Consider the following 16210-nt stretch of genomic DNA (forward strand, 5'->3'; position numbering starts at 1 on the left):
ACATTTCCCCATAACCCAATTGAGGCATTTCTTTTAACTCCATTACTTCTGTTGCCCATAGCATAACTGCTAGTCATCACTCTTGGCCACTTGATACGCCTTTGATGTTAACCCGTTTATGAGCGAAAATTTGAAATTGAAAACCTTCGCTTCTGGTTAGCTGGTTGGTCTCAATTCCGACTTCGCCATTGCTAAGTGGACTACAACTTTGGTTTCGATTACGGCTGCGACAGCAAGTTATAATGTTGCTTAGCACCCGCCGCGCCGCTGTGACTTCACTTGACTCTGCGTTGCTCAGCACAACTCAGCTAATTTTTCGAATACCCCTACTTCTGAAGCTTTTTTGCTGTCGTTATGTATTTTGCATTTATTTATTTTTTCACAATTTTATTTTTTTATTCATTGCTTGCTTTACTGCGCTGTTTTCGTTTGTTATTTATTCTGCTTTGGTGTTATGCTGCTCTATGGCTGTTGTATTTGCCATTGTGGTTGTTGTTTTGCTTCTTCTTGTTAGCTGCTTGCGCGTCTGCGACTTCAATTTCGCTGATTTGAGTTTTTAATGAAACATTTCTTACAGCGATCAGTCACAATTTAGCGTGCGGTGGTTAAGGCTGCGTTTAAAGCTTAAGAAAGCGAAAATTTCAAAGCGTGAAAAAAGAGAAGAAAAAATTGGTAAAGAATTTAAAATTCAATCGAATTAGTATTCGACTTAAAGGAAGCATTCGACCTAAAGGAAGTGTTCTGTAAAGCAAATCGATTTCGAATACAAATGCAAAGTGTCTAAGCGTGTGGATTTTGATTTTTGTTGGCCCAAAAGCGCAGTGTATTACCAAACTTTGCGCATGCGAGAGCAAAGCTATCGTTTATTTACTATTATATATTTCTTTCATTTCCTACTTGAACCAATCGCAAGCGCACAAATCGAAAAGAACGTAGTCGAGACCTGTAGAAAAACGTGAAAAATTAATGACAAAGAAATTATTTCATACATTTTGTTACCCAAAATATTGATTGATTTTATTAAATAAGAAACAAAATGCAATTTGTTACATTGAATTATTGCACCAGCAACTTTCTGGCGCTCTAAAAAATGGCGAATACATCTTACCGAGCAGCCTGAGAGATGAGCTGTTAATGAAGCGAACCAATTTTTGTAAAACTTTTAAATCAAACGAAAGTTTAAAAATATTTTGTTCTCGAGGAATTTTTATTTAAATTTTTAATAAATTTGCAAATACTGTGTTTAAAAAAATCACTATAAACTTAAAAAAAAAAATTTAATATTTTTTGCCTCACATTTTGTTCAAAAATTTTACTATAATAAATTTTTAAATTCTTACTCTAAACATTTTTTCGCTAATTTTACATAATTTGTTTTCTTGTTTTTATTATGAAAACATTGAACTCAATTCTTAGTAGACTTTTTCATAAAGTTTTTTGTTTTTAATTTTTTCTTTAAGCTCCTAAAAATTTTACTTCAGTATTTTAATAAAATATATATTTTGAGTAAAAAGTTTACAACAACTACATTTTCCTCTTTTTTAAATTTTTATTCAAACTATGTTTACCAATGTTTTTGGTTTTTTTATTTAAACATGAAAACACTTTTTGTGTAAATATAAAAATTTGTGACGTCAATTAATAAAAATGTTACCATACATTTTTTGTAAAGTTAAAAAAAAAGACCTTTTTTTTATTTTTGCTTTAAATGCTGGAAAATTTTACTTAAATCTCTTGTTAAAATAAATACTTTGAAGAAAAATTTAAGTTTAACTTATTTGGAATCGTTACTCAGTACTTTTTTTGCTAAGTTTACCAAATATGTGGATTTTTATTATGAAAACACCGTTTTGTAAAAACAAAATATGGAAAAATCTTACTATAGAATTTTAGTAAAAATGCGTCTGTAATTTAACAGTAAATTTTATTTAGTTAATATATTTTGTACTGATATATTGTTTGAAAATTTTACATTTTTTATTTGTAAAAAAGTTTTGAAAAAAAAACATATCAAAATTTTACTATTTACATATAAAATAATTAGTAACAATTTCGCCGCAACTTTTTAGTAAACTTTATTTGTAATTTTGTTTTTTTTTTTTTTTTTGCTTAAATGTTGTAAGAAAATTTTACTTAATTTTTTATTTGTAAAAAAGTTTTGAATAAAAACATAGACAAATTTTACTATATAAAATTTTACTATTAGTAACAATTTCGCCGCAATTTTTCAGTAAATTTTATTTATAATTTTTTGCACTTAAATGTTGTTTGAAAATTTTACTTAAATTTTTATTACAATAAACATTTTTAGTGAAAATTTAATGCAATATGTTTTTAAATTTTTACGCCAAACATTTTTTTCTATCAATTTTACAAAATTTGTTACCTTGTTTTTAGTATGAAAACACCTGTTGTGTGAAAAATGTGACTTCAATTAAAAAAAAAAACATATTATAGAAAAATTTTACTATAAAATTTCGCCACAATTTTTTACTAAATCTTATTTGTAATTTTTTTTTTATTTAAATATTGTATGAAAATTTCACTTACTATTTATTACAATAAATTTTTTTAATACATTACCATAATTAATTTTTTTAATGCAAGCCTTTTCTTCGATAATTTTACCTAGATTTTGTAGATTTTTATTATGAAAACACCCGTTTTGTAAACAAAAAAAAGGAAAAAATTTAATATAAAATATTCGTTTTTTCTAACTTTGGCTTTAAATGTGTTTTTAAACCAAAAAATCAATTTTTATTACAAAATAAATTTATAGTAAAACATTTACCAGAAATTAAAAATTTTTTTTTTCTTTTTATGACAAACAAAATAAAGTAAGCTAAATAAAAATTTGCTCTACCAATTTACTTCACACTTGTTTTCCACAATTTTACAATTTAGTTACAATTTACAATTTGAACACAATTTCTTTAACACAAAAATTCTGACTTTAATTTTTCACGTTCTGCACACGAGCGCTATATTTTAATAAAAAAAAAATTGTATAACAATTCAAATAACAAAACAATAAAAAGTTGAATAAAATAAATCGCAATAAACAACTCAAAGGCGGAAATATCTGCGGCTTTTTTAGTCCACCACTCAACTGCTCGCTGTTGTTGTTATTTTTTAGTATTATTTGTCATCAGAGCAACATCAGGCATCCTACACCAAGAAAAATAAAAATAAGCCGCAACGCAGTACTCCTTCCCCTGACCGCCGACTGTCATCATACGCTGTTAGGTGAGTTTTCCCAAACTCTTTTTCTCTTCTCATTAATAAGTTTTATTATGAATAACTACTTTTTTATTTTATTTTTGCATATTTGTTGTATTTTTCTCTTCTCCGCTGTATTAGACCAGTTTATCTCTGCTCTTTTGGTTTTTGCTGGAAAATTCGCACGCGCTCCAACGATTTTTCTCGTTGCGTCGGCAGTTTTCCAGCCAACCGGAGCAGCAGGCGACATTGCCCAGCTTTTTTCTCTCATTTCTATTTTCTGATTACCTCCTTAATGTTTTTTTGGATTGTTTTTCTTTTTTTGTTTTGTATTTTAGTTTGCTATTTTTCCTCCACTTCTTGCGTGGTACACTTCTCAGTTTCGTTTTTCAATTTACCACTTTGTAAGCCATGTTGTTATTCGGCCAAGTTATTTGGCCACGTTGTGGTATTGCCCATTTGTTTGGCTTTGTTGTTATTATTATTATTATTATTTTTGGTTTTGTTTTTATTGTTGTTTTCGTTGTCACTTCTGTTGTCAATGTTGACTAAAACCACTTAAATTTCCATGCTGCGGTTTTGAAGGTTTATTTACAGTTCATTCATTGCACATAACCGACAGACACTAATTGGTACATACCTGCATCTATAGTAATATAAATATATTTGTTAGCGCGCATGCCAGTCTCGCAAGATCGGAAGTTCGTGAGAGCGAACAAGTTCTTTGATAAAGTGCGTTTGCACACTGCAGAATCGCCTCGCAAACAAAAAACAAACAAAAACAATGTTCTAAATTAACTCCATTGGTTAAAACTCGTTTTAATGGAAACTATTAACTTTTTGTTTACAAAAATTACAAATATTAAAACAAAAATCTATATTCTATGTGTTGAGCAATCGTCGATACGTACACTAAACTGGTTACACAATACGACGTTTGGCAATTTTATTATTGGCTAGGAAGCAACATTCTAAATTTTTTAGTAGCTGCAGTGCCAACTCCTCAAGGCTACTACCGCATTTACCACCAGTCTAATAGCCGAGCTACTCCAAATGAAATATGAGAAATCATTACGTGATCGTAGCTGCTGAGAAATGAAAAAAACATCATTTTTACATTAAAATGAATATTTGCTTTATAGAACCAAATTGCGTAATTCCCATTAGAATCTGAGATCATCAAACAAGCATTTCAGGAGAACTCACTTACGGGTGAAAGATTGCCTCTCATAGCTGTTTATCCTTCTGTGTATAAGCATCATTTTTGATAGAAGAGCGAGTAGTGAGAAAAAGATCAGTTTTCCTCTTAGACGGGCAATGAGGAAGCACTGCCACAAGAACCAACTCGCCAACAAAAACAAAAGTAAGAAGTGACAACGTCTATAAATCTCCTTTTCAATTAATGACAGACTAGAATCCTAAAAAAACGAATATTCTTAAATGCATTTGTTTAATTTATTTATACTATATTTTTGAGTATTCTGTGTGATTCAGATATTGATGATAGCAACGATAGCGATAGTGACGAAAAAATAGAGTTACATTTATATATATATATAATTGGCGCGTATACCCCTTTTGGGTGTTTGACCGAGCTCCTCTCCTCCTATTTGTGGTGTGCGGGACCTATAGTTTCAAGCCGACTCCGAACGGCATATATTTTTATGAGGAGCTTTTTCATGGCAGAAATACACTCGGAGGTTTGCCATTGCCTGCCGAGGGGCGACCGCTATTAGAAAAATGTTTTTATTAATTTTGGTTTCACCGAGATTCGAACCAACGTTCTTTCTGTGAATTTCGAATAGTAATCATGCACCAACCCCATCGGCTACGGCGACAGTTACATTTACTAACTCTTAAATTATTATATGATTTTAAGTTATTTAAATAAAAGTAAAACTTCTTTAAAACTACATCTTGACTTAAGTATGCCACCTCATGTAAATGTTTCTAGAGAAATATATTTTTGCAAGAATATTCCCTACTTATAGGTGCTCATGTAAATTCTTTCATGAAGAAAATTCCGAGCAAGTAGTTAAGAACAATCAAATTCTTTTCCAAGACACTAAAAATCCCATTACCAACACAGAAAGCAGCTTTGTGCATTCTAAGTGTACATAAATGCCTACCACAGAAAGCATGAAATGTGGCGAATACCTTAAGGAAACTGGGCTATTATTTGCTATTTTAGTTTCTGTAGATTTTGACGCTCCCATTACGCAAATATTGTCTGCGAAGACCTTTAGTAAAATTTTCCAGGGAATAATTTTCTAGAAGATCGCAAACCTCTAGCAACCTTAGAAATGCAAGTAGTAGTAGTAGGAATTCTTTATTTAATTTATAAAAATCACGATTAACAATTGATTTAATTCACAGCTCTTAAATTAATTAGTAATTGAACTCTTATAGCGTTCTCTGAATTAGCGTTCTCCAATTTTGGACATTTAGTATATATATTAATTCAGCGCCGTTTAGCTTCTCTGCATTTATGTAAGTATCTCTGTCTGATTTCCTTCAGTACAGGGCACTTTCTTAAGATCTGATAGATATCTTCTGCTTCGTCAGAATTGCATAGTGTGTAAATTTTTACCGCGTTTCCATAGGCTATTGCATGCAGTTTTAACAAACCACATCTTGCTTTAACTATTGCTGTGATGCCAGCTATCCGCATACTCGTATCTTCTCTAAAGTATATTTCTCCTTTTGAGTGAACTAAGTGCTTATATAGGGTTTTTCAATTGGCGCGGGTCGATTTTGGCGCCCTGTGGCAGCCATTTTGTTTTGGTGACATCTGTCAAATGTTTTGTTTATTGTTCAGTTGTTTATGCCAAATCATCATGGCAAGTTACAAGATTGAACAGCACGTTCAAAACTTAAAACTTTATTATCAATATGAGTGTTCATTAACGCAAACGTTGCGCGCATTGCGCCCATTTTTCGGTAGACGTGGTGGCTCTTCCAATTTCTTATGGACCATATTGAACCATATGGACCTAGACAACATGTGGTTCCAGCAGGACTGCGCTACGTGCCACACAGCAAACACCATTTTATTCCATTTCAACATCTATCCGCCCTTATTGAAAAACCCTTTATATTCGTGTCGTGCTTGATAATGCTTTTTGTTTCGCCGTGTTTAAATTTTGTAGTTTAATGTTTTATAAAAGCTGGATCTGAAGAGCGATCTTGCCAGTCCGTAGGAGTTATATATTTGTCAAGCTTTAGGCCGAACTCCATACCTAAGACAAACACGATTTGTCGCAATATGCACTGTGCAAGTTTGTGCGGGAGTCTACTGCTGTTGTATTCATAGATAAATAGTTTTCCAAATGTATTTCATGTGTAGTTCTAACGAATATAAGTAACTATCTTCTACGTTAGTTTCTAGCGTTATTGCATAATTCAGGGTGAAGTTAGGTAATTTGAAAATTCGTTCAATAAAATAACGCCGAAGTTTATTTACTTCGTCAAACAGCGTACATATAACCCCAGATTCGAGCTGCGTATGTTTGTATGGTTCTGCACACAGTTTGAAACAGCTTCCATTTTGCTTTATATGAAATGATATATGGTTTAGCTAAGAAATTGCTCCATGTACAATTAATGCTAGCTTTTGCTAAATTATTTCTGGCTTTCCACTCCGCGCAATATATGATATTTCTTAGAAATGCATTGTTTTTAAAATTTCTCGAAAAAAGCGTCACAACAAACCTGTTTTGGGAAAGCTGATGGTTTGAAATATTATACAGAAATATTCCTCGTGTAATTCTATTATATAAAGTATGTCCAAATAGGTATTTCGCTCAAAGGTATAAAGGTATTCCAATATTCTACATCTATTCCTCTTTCACAATTACTACACCGCATTCTTGTCTTTTTTGACTGCTGCACAATGCTATCGAACGTATTGTGGGGAGAATTTCAAGTTTCTGTTCATGTGCCGCAGCATTACAAAATTTCTATTATTTCTAATATTTTATTTTAATTTCTTGCCGTCTTCATAACAGGGGTGCATAAAAAGACCGCTCCGCACAATTACTTGTATTATTCATTCAAATATGTTTCTTAAGTGCTGCATATCTTCTCATCACATTAGCAAATCTGTGTGATAAAAATATTGAAAAAATTTACTCCGCAGACTGTTGACGATTTAAAAATTGAGTAAAACTTGTTTTCAAATAACCGGCAATGAGTGAATGAATATATAAAAAATCAGCTTTAATAATAACTGAAATTTTATCATCTGCAAGCAAGCAATGTTAGTATTAGCGAATAAAATTTTTTCAGTATATTTCGATACAATTACAGACATACCGTTTTTTGCTCTCTTTCCTGATAGAAAATTTGAAAATTAAATTCATAATTTTGAAATTTATTCAATGTTGAAAACTTTGGTACGAAGTTTTTTAAAATCAAATATCATGGGTCCTTTTTAATTTTTTTTTATTTATATATATTTTTTTTTTTGTTAGAAGAAAATATACCTTTTAAACAAAGTTTACTTGGAAAAAAATTATGTTTCTGTACAGCATTTTCATCTTCTCTTGCTTTTGTGAAAAGAACTCCCCTCCGTTCGCTGGATTTATCTATTTGAATAGAGGTGACTCGATAAGTTAATGGAATCCCACCATAAAACTTTCAGGGATTACTTTGAAAAAAGTTAATATAATATATTTAAAAAGAAAATAACAAAAAAAATATTTCTCAAAATTAAAAAAAAACAATTTTTCTCAAAATTTTGAAAAAAAATTTCCATAAAAAATATTTTCGCAAAGTTTTTGATAGAAAAAATGAAAACAAAGAAACAAAATTGTCTCCCGAAAACAAAAAAAAAATTCTCGACATTTAAAAATAAAAAAAAATTAATAGAAGCTTCAGTTTTTTTTTTCGCAAATGTGGAGCAAGCAAAATTAAATTCAAAATTAAAAAAAAAATTATATTTATTTGAAAATTATCTTTTTACATTAAAAAAAAGATTAAATTTATTTGAAAAAAAAATTTAAGAAATTCAAAATTTCTCAAAATTTTTGAAAAAAATTAATACATATATTTTAAAAGAAAAAAAACAAACAATTTTCTCAAACAAAAAAAAAAATTTCTCAAAATTTAAAAATGAAAAAAACCATTTATGGAATCCCACTATGGGACATTGAGGGATTAGTGAGCAGAGCTTCAGATATTTTTATAAAAAAAATTTGAACAGAGAGTTGTTTTCGCAAATGTGAAGCAAAAAAAAAAAAAATATTTTAAATTAAAAAAACAAAAAAATTTTATAATTTATAAATAATATATAAAAATTTTATAAAAAATATTTTCTCACAATTTTTATTGGCAAAAATGAAAACAAACTAAAAAAATTGTTTCTCGAAAACAAAAAAAAAATTTCTCAAACTTTAAACATAAAAAAATTAATAGAATCCCACTATGACACTTTTAGGGATTAAAGAACAGAGTTTCAGGTAGTTTTATAAAAAAAATTGAACAGAGAGTTTTTGCGCAAATGTGAAGAATAAAATTTTTCTTTTTTTAATAAAAAACTTAACAAAACCCAAATTACTCAAAATTAAAACAAAGAATATTCCTCAAAATTAAAAAGCAAAAATTCTCTATATTTAAAAAAAAATATCAAAAAATATTTTTTTCACAATATTTGAAAGAATAAATTAAAAACAAACAGTAAAAGAATATTTCACGAAAACAAAAGAAAAATGTTCTCAAAATTTACAAGCAAAAAAATTTTTAAGTATGATATATTTTTTCTAAAAAAATAAAAGAAATTATAAAAATGTTAAAAATAAACGAAGTTATTTGACTTTAAAAAAAATATATATCATTCTCAACATTGCATAAATCTCAAAAGGATTTGATTTATTCTTAACTTTCATTTCACTTGTTATTATACTCAAGCCTACAAATAAATAAATTTTCGCAAAACTGGGAAACCTTGTCCAAAAGGCTATAATCACTTCACATGGAATCGCTCACCTAATGATTACGCTTATAGGTCGTTTACTGGAAAAACGTCATAACTCAAAAATCGAAAGTCGAGCGAAAAACGACTTCAAAGCATTCAATTTACTAAGGCTCTCTAAGTAACAGTATAGACACATTTATTCATAATGACTTATGATTTTTTCGGCACAGCATAAAAGACGAGCTGGAGTAACTTCTGCATGCTTCTCTAAGCAAAAATTGCTTTTGGGTTATGACGCTCTTCCAGCAAATGAGCCTTCCTACATCCGAGTCACTCTCAAATTTTGCGCATACTTATACATAGATAATTTTTAAAATGTATTTTTTACTGTTATCGCTGATTGACCCAGAAAAAAAAATTTAAAAAAACTCGAGTTTGCAGAATTTGAGACTGCATATGGAATTTCAATTAAGCCTGCCAACTGCGCGTCACCTACCAAACGGTGAATGGCTTTGTTTTTTTGTCTATGATTTTTTCTAGTTTCGTTTTTGCAAGTATTTCCGAATCCTCACAATAAAGCCTAGAAGAAAGCTTAATAAGACAAAAATGCGCAGGAAAAAACGCCTGCCTATTTTTTGTTTGTTTTGTTTTAATTAACACAAAACAAAATGCGAAAACATTGTTGACTGAAGCTTAGAAAAAATTACAAATAAATTAAAAATTGTATTTAAAATTAAAAAATGTGTAAAAACTGAAGCTGTGCTGTAGCCGAAAAGCTGTTTTGAATATCAATAAGCTGTAGCGACTTTGAATCGTACGATGCCGATATACCTACACGTGCATAGATACAATACGATATATGGTAGGTGTGTATGTGTGTATGTATGCGTTTTTGCTAGCTGTTGTTTTGTATTTTAGTTTATTATTATATGCCAAAATGGCGGTGCCAAACTTGTCATCAAACCCAAACACTCAAACGGGCATTCATTGTTATTATTATATTTCCTACCACATATGTCTGTATGTATGTATTTTTTGTATAATATGTATTTTTTAATAATATTGTATGTATATGTGTGTCCATATAACTAGTGGATGAGGCTTTGTCTACATGCCAAGTGAGAAGGAAGTTATTGTCAAAGGCGCATTTTGCTCGCTTCCTTTTCTCACCTTCACAAGTCATTAGACGCTGCTAGAAAAGGTTTTAAAATTAGCATTTAATTTAGATACGCGTTGATTCTACCTCGGTGGAGCATACAAAACTGCTCAGGCAAATGTTAATTCTTAATTCACGCGCCAAAATATACTCGTAGCATATCTGGATAAGTATGTTTGTGTGTGTGTGAGAGCTATAAATAATATGGTTATTATTTATTGTAAATAAAAAATTAATTAATTTTATGAACGGTCAATACGGCTTTTAAATAGAGATTAAGTTTGTTTGAAATGAAAGTTGTTGCTTGCAAATAAACTGAGTAGGAGATGAATAGAGGCGAACTTTTTCTATTAGCAGAAGCCAACATTCCCATTATTTATGTATGATGAACGATTTAATGCGCGTGACAGCTATGGTTGATTATCAATCCTATTTTATAAGATTTCGCTGACGTCGCATGCAAAAAAATGGTCAAAAAACGGTGCCATTTTTAAGCGACTTCAAAACTTTTATTTTATTACAAACGGTGGCGCAATATTAATCACACTACCAGAAGATGTCATAATTTTTCTTGTTGTAAGTCAATAATATTTAATACTTGTGAACCAGACAGCTGGTCCATCACTCAAAGTCATATTTTCTTTATTTAGTTAAAAAGTTATTCAAAAACAATTTAGATGATTAATTTTACGTCTCCTTGGCTTGTATTATATTTCGGGTTCCGGAAATCCCGGGACTGACTTGTATTAATGCCGGGATCCCGAAATTGCGGTATTAAATTTTTCTGCATTTTTTCACAAATTTGTTCGCAGTTTCATGTCGCCTCCGAGCGGTATATGGGTTTTTATGAAGAGGTTTGCCATTGCCTGTCGAAGGGTGACCGAGTACACAAAAAAACTTTTTCTGCCATGGTGTTTCGTGCCCAGAGTTTCGAACCCTGGCTTAGTGATTTGGGTCTGACTAAAAAACTAAACTTTTTTCTAATTAAAAAAAAATGAAATAAATAGGATCCACAGAATGAAATTGATATCTTTTGTATGTGTCTTATAAGAAATTCCCGCTATATAGCACATTACTTTCCAAAACCTGACATATTTGAATAAAAGCTTACCGACACGTCAAAAAAAGCTTACCTTCTGACACAAAGCTTCATAATTTCTTGCTTGGAGACGCCTTTTGCGAAATTTGTAACCGACAAATTTTTCTATTTCTGACAATAGAATGGATCAAAATTTTTAAAATTTCTGTCTATGCTACTAAAGCACTTTTTACAACTCTAGTAGATCGATACTGGCCGTTCATTTGGAGCCCGCAATACCGCATTAACCTAGAACTCATTATTTTTCAGTTCAGTTCTTACTTTATGCCTCAAACGATTTTCAAAGGATTCCCATACTCCTTTCAATAGTCGTCTAAAGCTTTTGCATCAATTTTCCCACATTTGCTAGTTATAAAAAAATGCTGGAAACAATATTTATGATTAAACTGCTCACAGAGTCACGTCGAAACCCATTTATTCTGAAAGAAGTTAACCTGAAAGTTCCCTCGCAAGTTTTAATGTATTTTAGGCCTCTTGAAGCTGCTTACAGATCCGACTTCTAGCCCATTTCTTTTGAAGGAAGTTAACCGTAAACCTACATAAAAGTTTCCACTCAAGTATCAAGGCACTTTATTCCACTTTTTTTTTTTAAACCATGTAAAACAAACGGCGGCCGCCGTAGCCGAATGGGTTGGTGTGTGATTACCATTCGGAATTCACAGAGAGGTCGTTGGTTCGAATCTCGGTGAAAGCAAAATTAATAAAAACATTTTTCTAATAGCGGTCGCCCCTCGGCAGGCAATGGCAAACCTCCAAGTGTATTTCTGCCATGAAAAAGCTCCTCATAAAAATATCTGCCGTTCGGAGTCGGCTTGAAGGTGTAGGTCTCTCCATTTGTGGAACAACATCAAGACGCACACCACAAATAGGAGGAGAAGCTCGGCCAAACACCTAACAGAAGTGTACGCGCCAATTATTTATTTTTTTTAAACAAATACGAACTTAATAAACCATTTCGTTTCTTATGCCAAAATTGGTATTCTCAATCCAGCATTTTCCTATATCGGACCAACTTTTCATCATCAAGAAAGCGATACTATCCTCTCCCAATAAATGATTAACGACCTTTCATCACCAGCTTTTTATTGATCAGATGAATTTTTTTCCAAAGCTGAACAATTTTCTCGACGCTTAATAAACTCCTGTGCCTTTCTGAACACGGCGTAGTCCCCGCTTGTGTTAGTTGGGAGGAAGAAACGTAAACGTTGGGTCTATTATTACTACAGTTCAGGAATTTCATTCAGTGAACTATTCATAAATTTCGCATTAGGCTCGACTGATTTTGTTTAAAAGCTTTTATAAGAAAAGCTGTACAAATTTTATCAGCCAAGCGCCGTGTTCGTTCATCACTTTGCGTGTAGCATTTGGAGTGATTAAGGAAGTTGGTTTTTTTCTTATTAGAAAGGCGGGATACTTGTCATGCAGATACAGAAATTCTTATGAATGAAATAAACTCTTGCATAGTTAGTTGTGCACGCTGCTTATTGACCTTTAACATGTAACGGTAAATGCAACTTAGACTTAAAATTGAAAGCATGCTTACAATATTTAATAGAATTTGCCATACCTAAGGTTGAGTGTTAATTTCTTCGCTATTTGTATATTTTATGTATATACATCGATAAATTAGCATAACAGAAATGCATAGGAAAGTCTAATGCGACGATGGCATAGTTCGCCAAAGGCTAATGTAGCAGCGAACTAATTACATGAAATTGCATTCATCGTATCAAATTTTTGCAGAGGCCTTTATTTAATGTCTACGAGTAAAAGGCAGTGTTGCCAACGGCTGAATTTCAAAGAGCGCCAAACATTACATTCGGAAAAAAGCGTTTTAGCAGACTAAAAGCACTCAGTTTGTTTAAATCAACTAATACTTTTTTCATAAAAACTTATATTTAAAATATCTGGCAGAAAACACTTGACTTTCCTTGTTGCTAAGCTCGTATTTTTCTTACTCACGTGTTGTTTTTTTACCTCCTTCGAGTAAAGGTTGTTCCATCAGTATACTATTTTTTTATTAATTTTTTATAGTCCAAGGTTGTTGCCTATTAAACACACCTCGTGCGAATATGACCTTAAACGAATATCCATTATATTAGCAAAGTCCAGGTGCGTCGTTGTGAAGCTTGCTGCTGTTCTTACTGCACATTAGAATATTGAAACCAACACCAAAGGGCTGGACGTATTTCGCAGTTCGGCCAAAATTTCTTTGATTACGTCTAACGCCGCCATATCACCTCATATATCGCTATAATAACAGTTCATATTCTCTTTTCACCCTAACATTTTTGTCCTCTAAAATCAGTCTAGAGTCTTAACGCTCTTCTATTCATAAAAGAGAGTTTTTATTAACTGCAAGATAGCCTATACCTAACTAAAAATACATTAATTGTTTCAAGACTAGAGCAAGGCTAATGCAAAAGTCCATTGGGGCACAATTAGGTTCTGGATACTGTAGCAGGTTAAGGTCCTACTTATCCAGTATCAACCCCGACATACTAAACATATGTCCTCTGGACCCGTTAGATGAGCTAGACGAAGGCAATCGGTGATTACACTAAACTGACAGGGCAAAGTTAGTACTGCAACAACAACAGCAACAAAAGTCCATTGTATTGTTCAAGAATTTTCAAGGCTGACATTGTCGAAGCACAAAATCAGCTGTTTTCTTATTTACTTTTTCTTAATTATTTTCGCTTTGCTGTACTTCAATTTAGACTTCATTAATAAATTGGAAGCCCACAGCAACTAGAAGAAGATCGATGTGAGCAAAATTTTTATGTGAAGGAAAATATATTTATCGGCATAATAAAGTGAGCTATAACGTCAGAGGATAATGGCCCTCAATTTTAGAAGTGTTTCAAGGACTCTCCCAGCAGGAGTTCTACATTTCTGTATAACCTTTTTTCCATTATGCCTGATAACGAAACAATGGATGAGGGGGTTTAAAATGCCTAATACATCGTCGCCCACCCTGGAACCGCTCTCGCATTACTGCAGAGTGGCATTCCATCTTCCTCAGTACAAAGGACTGTGCCTTTAAATATATCTTAAATTTAATATATTTTAATTTTACTTTGCAGCAGCAGGCTAATCACCTATCCTGGCAGAAAGCGAAATAGATTAACGAAACCAAAGCAAGACTGAGACTTGTCGAGGCCCTAGCTCCCAAGTGGAGTGAACAAGGAAAAAAAATTAATTTGGTCCTTATTTAATTTAATTTAATTTTGTAACTTTTTTCGGTTACATATATTTTTTTATGGAATTTTATATAACATTTTTAAATTTGTTTTATTTCAATTTAATATATTTTGACATTTCTTACAATAAAAAAACCAAAAACTACTTTTGAATGATTTTAATATTATTTAAATAAAATAGAGTTACTTCTACTAATTTTGAGCGATTCTATTTTATTTTATTCCGTTTTAATATATTTATTTTAAGTTTTTCTTTTTGTTAGCTTTCATTTTATTTCATATTAGTTAATTTCATTAAATTTTATTTTGCAGTTTAGTAGTTTATATACAGTTTTAGTTTTTTATTTTGATTTTATTTTATTTCATCAGTCTTATTTTGATTTTATTGGCTTTCAATTTGTTTGCCTTCATGAAAAATTCAGACGAACATTCAATGACTGTGGCGTTCGCGTCATCACCGCTATCTAAAAGTTTATCCTCGTCCTCGAGTTGAATGTTGAATAGGTGTCGGAAGTTCGCTGTTCTATTCCGAGTCGGACTCAATCGTCGAAGCTTGTGAGAGAGGCTTATCGACATCCATCTTGGGGGCCGCCGTACTCTCTTCGCTGGGTGCGAGGAGATTTTTCGGCTGATAGGTCCAGATGGTAGTGGTGATGAACCCGAACGCCACAATCCCCTTGCGGTCGTCCAGTGATTTAACGCTTTCCTGGTCCAGGAGCAGCGTGATATGTCTGGAGTTTCTTGAGTTTCCAGCTCTTCCACCCTCACTACCATCCAGTTTTCGGGGGGTAGGTTCGAGTTTCCGATCTTCAGTAGCTCCAGAATAGTTTCCGGATCGGATGGCTCTAGAGGTATTCTTGCTCTGCCGCGTGGTTGGTTTGGTATCTCGCTCTTATTGACGAGCTTGAGATTCGCTCCGGGCCATACCTCGCCGAGTCGGTCGAGGGCCATGCCGTACAGAGCACGCGATCAACTTGACCCTTGCCTGGAACCATCCCGCGTAGGGGCAGAAAGGAGGAGGCCCTGGGTTCTGCTTCAGAAGGTGGTTTTTGACCCCGCCATAAGTTTGGTGGAGCCAACAGGTCTTCCGCGTCGGGAAAGAGTTTGTTGTGTTGTTTGTTTTTTGTTTGTTTTGTTCATTATTTTGCGGTGCGGTCACTCAGCTGACGTGTCAGCAGTCGTGACCTGGGATTTAGATAGGGAAATAATGGGGTTCGCCACGCCAGAGCCCTATGCCGTGGTAAGTCGAATTGAAACTGGGGTGCGACAGGTGCCCCAGAGTCCGCATACTAGCGACTTAGCTCACCCTAAGCCATGCATCCCTCAGCATGTGCTGTTCCACCTTGGATTGGTAGCCTTTGATATAAGGAAGTGGCCTTCTCCCCGTGAGTCCATGTTTATTCCATTCGTTTAGCAGAGGTATGACCTACTAATACGAGTGGCTTCTCGCCTTCCACCGAAGTGGATATGGGTCACTGCCAGCAATTATGGCAATTACGGCACGCGTGCAGTAACACTGCACAGCATGTTGTTCCCCCTACCATAGTTGTTGGTTGACGAGAACTAGGCTGGTTCGCGAGTAGGCTTTTACCAAGGCTATGACCTACTTAACCACAGAA

The 16210-nt window shown here is 32.8% G+C and overlaps 1 protein-coding gene across 2 annotated transcripts in view; it reads left to right on the forward strand.

Moving 5' to 3' along the window:
• The first annotated feature begins 584 nt into the window (after positions 1-584).
• The window catches only part of LOC129245259 (putative fatty acyl-CoA reductase CG8303), a 74241-nt gene continuing 58615 nt past the window's right edge, over positions 585-16210 (forward strand). The window contains exons 1-2 of one of the 2 annotated variants that reach the window (XM_054883325.1): positions 585-672; positions 3137-3246. The gene's annotated coding sequence lies outside the window, so the exon portion shown is untranslated. Of the gene's footprint in view, positions 673-3038; positions 3247-16210 lie in introns of both variants that reach the window. The other variant, XM_054883324.1, reaches the window with a different exon arrangement.

The sequence above is a fragment of the Anastrepha obliqua genome, chromosome 4 (assembly GCF_027943255.1).
Source record: "Anastrepha obliqua isolate idAnaObli1 chromosome 4, idAnaObli1_1.0, whole genome shotgun sequence".
Lineage (NCBI taxonomy): Eukaryota > Metazoa > Arthropoda > Insecta > Diptera > Tephritidae > Anastrepha > Anastrepha obliqua.